Raw genomic sequence first — 9020 nt, 5'->3', positions numbered from 1 at the left:
TTTCTTTTAGGATAGTCGTAAAATAACTATTTTAAATGAACCCTTTTCAAACTGGTTTTCCTAATTTTCTAAAAATTAGGTGGTGACTCTAAAATGTATCCTTTAGAGCACTATTAAGTGGTTGGCGGATTTTTTCGACTTTCCCGGCACTATTCACAACCGTACTTTTTCGGGACACCTCCCTCCTTTTATGAGGTATGTGCGAGTCGTTAAGACTTAGAATTCCCAACGCCCGCTACACCCTGCCCATTCTATCTGAGTCTGGGGCAATACCGCTTAATGTGCCTTATCTCACCATACTCATAACATGCACGGTCTAACGTAGGTCACTGAACAGAAGTTGATGAAGCAGTATAACCTCTATGCTGATCGGAAGCCTGATAATTTTCCCCTGATGGGCCCCCAGCTGACACTTGCATCGCGGACTGAATCGGATACCCTAAATATATCTGCGAACTCTGACCCCTCAAGAAGGAGTTGCTGAAAATCCCACCCCTTTGGGCCTTCTTCTCTACCTGTTTTGCATGACTTTCCTGTTTAATCCCCTCAACCACACGAACATGCTCCACTACTCCTGGAATGAAGCCCAGTGGCTACGAACTGAAGAGCTGATAACAGAAGCCCAGTGTTCAATCCCTTCACGAACTGCCGGATCCTCCCCCCCTTAGTGGGCAGCAACTGAAGAGCATATCGGGATAATAAGTGGAAACGGGACTCGTACACAGTAACAGACGAGTTCCCCTGATGAATATTAGCGAACTCATCCTTCCTTCGGTCCCTCAGAGTACACAGGACGTACTTATCCAAGAACACAGAATAGAACTGAACCTAAGTCAATGGAGGAGACCCAGCTGGCCTGCACTCCACATAGGCCCTCCACCATAGCTTGGCATCACCCAAGAACTGGAATGTCACAAACTCTACACCGTACTTATCCACAGCTCCTATCTTATGGAGCCTCTCATGACACTCTGTGATGAACTTATATACATCCTCTGACTTAGTACCATAGAACACCAGAGGCTTCATTTTAGTGAACCTCCAAAACAAGTCATGCTCTTTGCTAGTCATCACTGGCCCTATAACTGGCCCTAGGGACAGGCCTCAAAACCCGAAACTTCATCCAAGCGAGGTGCCATTGCCGCGTACGCCGAACCCCGCAGCCCTCGAACTCTATCCCCCACGGGGCCGCTACTCCCCGCGCCTACCGCCGGAATGGCTGGTATAGCTCCGGCCTGTGCTAACCCATGCAACTAATGTAGCACCTGTGCCATAGCATCCGTGTATACCAGAGTGCAGCCTCCCGGTGGGACCGGGCATCGCCACTTCCGGTTGGGTTGGTGCGGCTGCCTTTCCCCCAGGCTCATTTGGAACCACTAGAGGCACGGGATCAACAACTGGGACTCCGTGCCCAGCTGGGGCCGCCCTTCTACCGGTTCCTCTGCCTCCACCTCTTCCTCTAGCTGCTATCGCGCGTGTTCTTGCCATCTGTGAGAGAGTGAAGGACAGTTAGATACCATTTTGAATCAACAGATACCAATTGGAATCAAGTAGCACGAAAGAAAGAAAGAAAAAGGAATTTTCCTAGTGTCCGGTAGCCTCTCGAAGATAAGTACAGACGTCTCCATACCGATCTGCAAGACTCTACTAGACATGTCCTATTACGACGAGATCGACGAACCTAAAGCTCTGATACTAACTCTGTCACGACCCAACCCACCATGACTGGCACCCACACTAACTCCTAGTGGGCGAACCAACACACAAGTCATCTATTCATTCAAGTCCAATTTTCTTTTAACCAAATTAGTCAGTTATTACTCATTCAAGCATAAAATAACCAAAATAAGTCATGCCATGAAATACTGAAGTAAATGCAGAAGTTCTAACTATTACAAAATCCCCAAAATTCGAAAGCCATCGTACGAGGACTCTAAACTAGAACATGTCTAAGGAATGAAATCTGTCTAATAAATATTCATAATGTCCAGAATAGGAAATAGACATCATAAGAGAAAGATATTTGGGCAGCATGGCATGGATAGAAGCTCACCCTAAATCTGTCAGCAACAACCTCAACTTTAGATGTGAGGGCGGGTAGCAATCTCTGTATCACAATCTGCACTCAAAGAATGTAGCAAGATAGTATCAGTACAAACACTATGTACTAGTAGATATCATAGGCCGACTAAGATTAGTATCATGCATATCTCATAAAATTAATAGAATAAACAAGCCAGCCAATAGACATGAAATAAATAAACCATGAAAAGCCAACCAAGGATAATCACCAATCAATCACCCAAATAGAAAGAATCAATCAACAGAAAACCACAACACGAAAATAAGTCTACCACAAGATCATACTCACTGTACACATAAGCTAACTGATATCATTGCTCAGTAGTTATGAACTGCAGGGGACCCATGGTGTCCATGTACCACTCGTTCCGGATACTTATCAGACCTGAGCATAAACATCCGCTCGGAAAAGAACCTCGGACGCGGGCCATATCAATATATCCCCCGTTTTCGGAACGAATCTCAGACCACGAGCCCATAATCTAGGTCACATATGTGCCTTTTCATATATCTGTACGTAACGGTATTTCCTGCCCTCTTATTATCACTGCTCACATCATTATTTCGTATCACAATATCACCGAGAAGATCATACTAACTTCTCATCACAGACACATCAACTGTAGATTCAACACACATGAATAGTGGCACGAAGCCTACACAATCACTCAATCAATTTCACATAGGAGTTCAACCACACAATATCATGCATGAAGACAAGACATGCTTTCTCCTAATGAATTCACAGCATATACAATCTACTAACCAAAGTCTAACTCAAGTAGACCGTAACCTACCTCAACCGTAGAGCTGGAACGACGCAAATCACTCCGCTACAGCTTTTCCCTTCCTTAAAGTCTCGGAACGCTCAAAGTCTAGAAATAGAAGGCTCAATGAGTCACAAATACCAATTCAAGAATACTCTTCCCTTTACCCCATTCCAATGGGTGAATGATTTTCTAGGTGCAAAGCAACCTAACAAAGGCCTTAATCATCACTAATCATCCAATTATAACAATATTACATCAACATTTCAACTACGAGCAGTTTTCATGGTCAAGCTACCATTTTTATAGAACTCTAGGTCTCAATTTACTTAGTTTATGGCTCTAAAGGTTCAATTCATGATTAAGAGGAGTTAACCCAAGCCATTAGATGCTAAATAAGTAATAACAATCATAACCCATCAAGTATAGAATGTTTATTAATTTCTAGTGTTTCTATTACAATTTCACCATTGAAGACCTATAAAAGTGATAATCATAAAGATGATACGGAATGATTAAGACTTAACTCTCAAGAGTATTCTTGCCCTAGCTTGGAATTTCACCCTAGATGCTTGTGGGGAACTGTGTTGGAGTTTTATGAATAAAGAATGTGGGACTAAATCTTTAAAAATCGGGTTACTGTTTTTCGTCGACCGCTACAGTGGTCATTTCACTGTTGCAGCAGTCCCGCTATAGCGGCTAAGAGCCCGCTATAGCGACCAAGAAGAATCCGCCCACCGCCATAGTGAGCCATCCACCGCTATGGCGGTATCGCCGTAGCGGGCCATCGCCCACTACAACGGCCATATGGAAAGTGGTTGACCGCTGGCAGCGATGAACACACCGCTACAGCGGTACAGCCGCAGTGGTATACCCACCCCCGCAGCGCTGCCATTTGAGCAGTGAGCTCGATTTTTGCCCAGTTTTTCTCTCTATCACCCAAGATTTCATCCGAGGCCTCACAAACACAAACCAAACATGCACATATACATAAAAACGGCATACGAATCCACCCTTAGCCTCGGAATTCCCAACGGAGTTCTAATTTTCTACGTCACTCCCCGACGAACTCAATACAATAAAACAACAACCACAAAAAAGTCAAGTTTTCAGTTCTTAGACTTATAAAATCGAGTTTCTATTAGCTCTTACTATCCTTGGGAAGGTTCTGTTTAGTGGGGTGATCCTACATTTTCCATAACGACCGGAAGGGTTATTACAGAGGGCCAATGAATATATATATATATATATAAGCAATGCATGACTATGATAAGAGTGCATCCTGAATCTGTCAGAGTGACATAAGGTCGTTATACCTCCGAACATCATTATGAAGTAGCATTTTCATCAACATGTCACTCTATGAAGCATGCTGAATCTGAAGAAGAACTTACTAAAAACAATATTACTGGATATGAATCAATAGAGAACATCCCTAACTGCTAAAAATAGATTCATTATGGAGTAGCGTTACGGTTACGTTTACGTTTCGTTCATAAGGATCATGCCAAAATAAGGAAAGTTAGTCATAACATACCTCAAATCGTCAATAAAATTCCACAATGAATCTGTCGGGCTAGTGCTCCAATCCTTTAACAAAGGAAAACATTTACAAGCTTAGATGGTACTAGTATATCACGTATGTCAAACGATAAATCAATTCTAAAACAAAACGGGCAGCATTTCCCCTATTTCTTAACCATCATAACACATCCAACAACCAACAATCAACACAACAACTTCATATGATCCTCTTTAAACTCATATCATCAACATTTAAAGATGTACAATAAAACAATCCGATATACGCTTAGCATACGACACCTATACACCTCCTTCTTCTAAATATATCAAGTATAACAAGTTCAACACAATCTCATCATTAACTACTATCCATACAACAAGATTTTAGCTCAAAGCACATTAACAACATGATTCAAGTTAGATTACATCTCAACATAAGCTCAAGTTCATATTTGAACCTTTCGTCCAACTTCTTTCCCTCCTAGCCTAGCATAAACATCACATAAAACCATAAACATGGAAATATAATGGAATCTTCCCTCAAGAACTCAAGAGTACCTCAATTCTAAGATTACTTCACCTTGAAGTATCCTCCAAAGCTACTACACTGAAGAGAAACAAGCTTCAACAACACTTTGGAAACCTTTAGCACTTGATTCTCACTTTAATTCCTGCTCTATGTTTTGCTCTCTTTTCGCTCTTAGAAAACTAATTCTACTCACCTTAAATTTAAATAAAACGATACAGATACCTGATCGCTAATTGTTAAGGTATCAGTTTATACTTCATATAGTGATTATTCAGAACAATACTTCTTAATATATGATTTATGTAAAAATATTTTCTTTCTCAAGTGATCTCTGACTGATGGAACAAAGATGGAAAATATATATGTGATGGCTAATAATTTAAAAGTGGACAGTGAAGAAAGCATTAACTTTTAGAAGCAGCAAGTAATTAGAAGGTGGAAAGCAATTTCCTCTTTTGGTGGAAGTTCGATGTTCGTTGGCCATCTTTTACAGGCTTCACCGTGAAAGCACCACCACCAGAGGCGTATGTAGCATTGTAATTGAACCCCTAACTTTCGACACAAAGCATAAATTTATGTGTAAAAACCTATTAAAATTGTAATAAATAATGTATATGAACTCCTAACTTTAAAAATATAATGGGTTCAATGCTAAAAATCTTAAATTTGAACCCATAGAGTTCAAATCCTAGATCCGCCTCTGACCACCCTAGCTAAAAGTGCCTTGGCTTTTCATGATGCAATGAACTGAGCAACATCACAAGTGTATTTTACAAACTATAAATGTCAGCAGATTATTAAAGCACGAAAGTATTTATGCAATGATGCAAAAATACAAAATCTAGCAAAAATTTGCTGCTTTGATAGTATTTATAGCAACTTGGGGAGGATTTATCAATATATTATTCGTTATATTATATGTACAAGAATTCAAAAGCTTTAACTTTGATACATGTTACAGGAATTTAAAAGGTTAACTTTGAAAACTGCAATTCTATTTCTACCACACATTTGAACCAAACTACCAAGGACGAATTAATTTCGTAAGATATGCTTTCTAAGCATAAATACAAATCCTAAATTAGTATATCTGAAACATCAAATATACTGACATGTATAATCATTTCAAATTGACAAAAAATAATAGCGATGTCGAACAAAAATATAGGGATGTCGAACATTTACATTTTTTTTCGGAACCATATTTCTCCAATAAATCTTATTTCTCCCGAGAATCCATAACTCAAACGGTGTTCCGCAGCTATTGGATAGCCGTTCAGGAAACTCTACCAATTGAGTAGACAATTGGAAAAGATTAAACTGTATGGTAATTAGGGTAACAATATTACCAAAATTGACCCATCTTTTAAAATCTTACCAAAAAAAAAAATACCCACTCCCCCGTCTCTTTGCATCCACTCCCTCCTCCTCCTCGCCCCCTCTCTCTGCATCAACGCCGCCGCCGCTGCAGTCGGCACCACCGGAAAGGTCAGAGAGAGAAAGTTCACCGGTCGTTCTGGTGGTGGTGTGGCTGGTGGCTGGTGGTGGTGGTGGTGGTGTGGTTTCTCTCTCGCTCTCTCTCAGATCCAGTGGTTAGGTTGTACAGTTTGTAGGTCTAGGCTTTCTTTTAAAAAGAATAAAATAGGGAAGATTGAAAAGGATATTTAAGTAATTTGACTTTTAAGTTTAGGAGTTCATGCTTTTAATATTGTATTGACGATGATTTATTGATACCAATACACACATGAAAATTGGAGGAGAAAATAAAAGGATTTGAAATGGGAGCATTAAAAATATTGTGAGAGGCAGTTAACCAAGATGAGAATATTAAAGAAACGTGAAAGACATTAACGTAATGAATCTACATACAATAAACAAATAATACTACGAGAAGTTGCCTGAAATTTGAGAGATGAAACATAAGTAACGGGTGAATACACCAAAGAAATTTAAAATTCATAGGGTGGTGCTTTATAAATTCAGGAAACCCAAAAGAGAAAAACTTGATTCTACGTTTCGGATTTTAACAGTGTAACCATTGGTTTCTTCTTAGCAAGTCTTTACCCTTTTTTTAATTAAATAGAATATTTAGGTTAATAATAAAGAGTGCATTTAAGTAATTCAAAGGGTTCTAACTTTTAATATAATATAGATATAGATAGATAAAGATTCTCACTATTGTCATAACTCCCAATCAACACAAACGTTTACGCGCAGATTCTTTTTTAAAATGAACAATTACCCAGATCATATCATATATGAAGTCTAGTGGAAAGTTTTTTAAAAAAAAAAAAAAAAGGGGGCATGTGAAAACATCTGTTGGAGTTTTGCCTTCTGGATATACTCTGTTGTTCCATGTTTTTGCATGGTTCACTGCTATTATTGGACATGAATGATTCCGGTGCCTGAACTCGAAGAAGCCCCAATTTGAGATGACAGCTATTACTAAAAGGCAATAGTAGCAACCGAGTGGTATGGTTAACTTCAGTCATTAAATATCTTCTACAAGATTCTCCACCTATTTACGGGACACCTAATAAAATTGTAACGATAAAAAGTGCACGAGCATTAGCAAAATAATTACAACCTGGGCTATCTATAGAAACTAGAAGCTAGTAAGGTATGCTTGTGCTAGGGGTGTACATGGACCGGGTTGGTTCGGATTTTTTAAACGCCAAACCAAACCAATTGCGTCGGGTTTTTAAATTTGTACACCAAACCAAACCAATAAAATTCGGGTTTTTCAACCTCGGGTTTTCTCGGGTTATTCGGTTCTCTCGGGTTTTTCGGGTTTTTTTTCGGAATAGTCTTGATACAAAACATATAACTTTTACTTCAAATATTTCTTTAGTTCTAGTAAGATACAACTTTATAATTAAGGTGCTTCTTAAGAAAATAACACAAAATGTGAGAAGAGTGATGACATTGCGTTAAAATATTCAACAAAAGCTAATAAATTCGGTCAAAATAAATATTGCTAATTAACAAGCCATAAAGAAAATGACCATAATCTAAAAATACTAAGTTATGCTAAAATAAGTACGGCTAATAAGTATTAATTACATGACAAAGAATAAAACTTAAGTTATGTTTTTTCACTCTCTAAATAAATTATGCAAAACTTTTAAAGAATAGATATCCAACATTATTGTCATTCCTAGTGGTAAATTGAATTTCTTTAGTTAGCATTAGTGTTGAGTTAGTTTTGGTTTGGACTTTATTTGAGTTGGACTTTATTTGAGATACTAACATCCATAGGATATAAAACTTATTGACATTCAAAATTGCACGAGCAAGTTCAAGCTTGAATAATATGATAATAGTTAAAGAACTACGAAAAAATTTAAGAAATATTTATAAATTACATTACAAATAAATATTTTTATGTATAAAATATTTTAAAATTTGAATACATGTAATGTCGGGTTGGTTTGGTTCGGTTTGACTTTTTTTAGTTAAAACCAAACCAAACCAATTATGGTCGGGTTTTTTTTTTTCCAACACCAAACCAAGTCAAACCAAACCACTAATCGGGTTTTTTTCTCGGTTTGACTCGGTTTATCGGTTTGGTGCGGTTTGTCGGTTTACTTTGTACACCCCTAGCTTGTGTTGTACACGGCCCCAACACAAATGGCTATATTAAGTGGGTGTTTGGCCATAAAAATTATTCACTTTTTTTACTTTTAGCGTTTGGCCATAAAAATTATTCACTTTTTTCCGGAATTGTATTCCGGAATACCAAAAACAACAAAAACTTATTTTTCAAAATTTTTTCACTTTTTTACACTACATTTCACCAAAAACTACAATTTCAAAAACTATGGCCAAACACAACTCCAACTCCAAAATTCCAAAAAAAAGTGAAATATTCTTTGGTATTTATGGCCAAACGGCACCTAATCTTTTTAATGTTACTTACAAGTTACAAGATTTTATTTCATTTATGTTGAAGCTAAAGATTAAATGTGAAAACAAAGATTGAGTTGTCTACTTTTTTCCTGCTCAGACTATCTCACGCACTAAGTAAAATTATTCAAAACTTGTTTTAAAAATGGAGCTTTAAGTTTAACAATTGAAAGACGTATTGAAACATTCAATTGGCTCAATTCAGTCAAACA

The sequence above is a fragment of the Lycium ferocissimum genome, chromosome 2, assembly GCF_029784015.1.
Source record: "Lycium ferocissimum isolate CSIRO_LF1 chromosome 2, AGI_CSIRO_Lferr_CH_V1, whole genome shotgun sequence".
Taxonomy (NCBI): Eukaryota; Viridiplantae; Streptophyta; class Magnoliopsida; order Solanales; family Solanaceae; genus Lycium; species Lycium ferocissimum.
Note: the sequence above shows the minus strand (reverse complement) of the source record.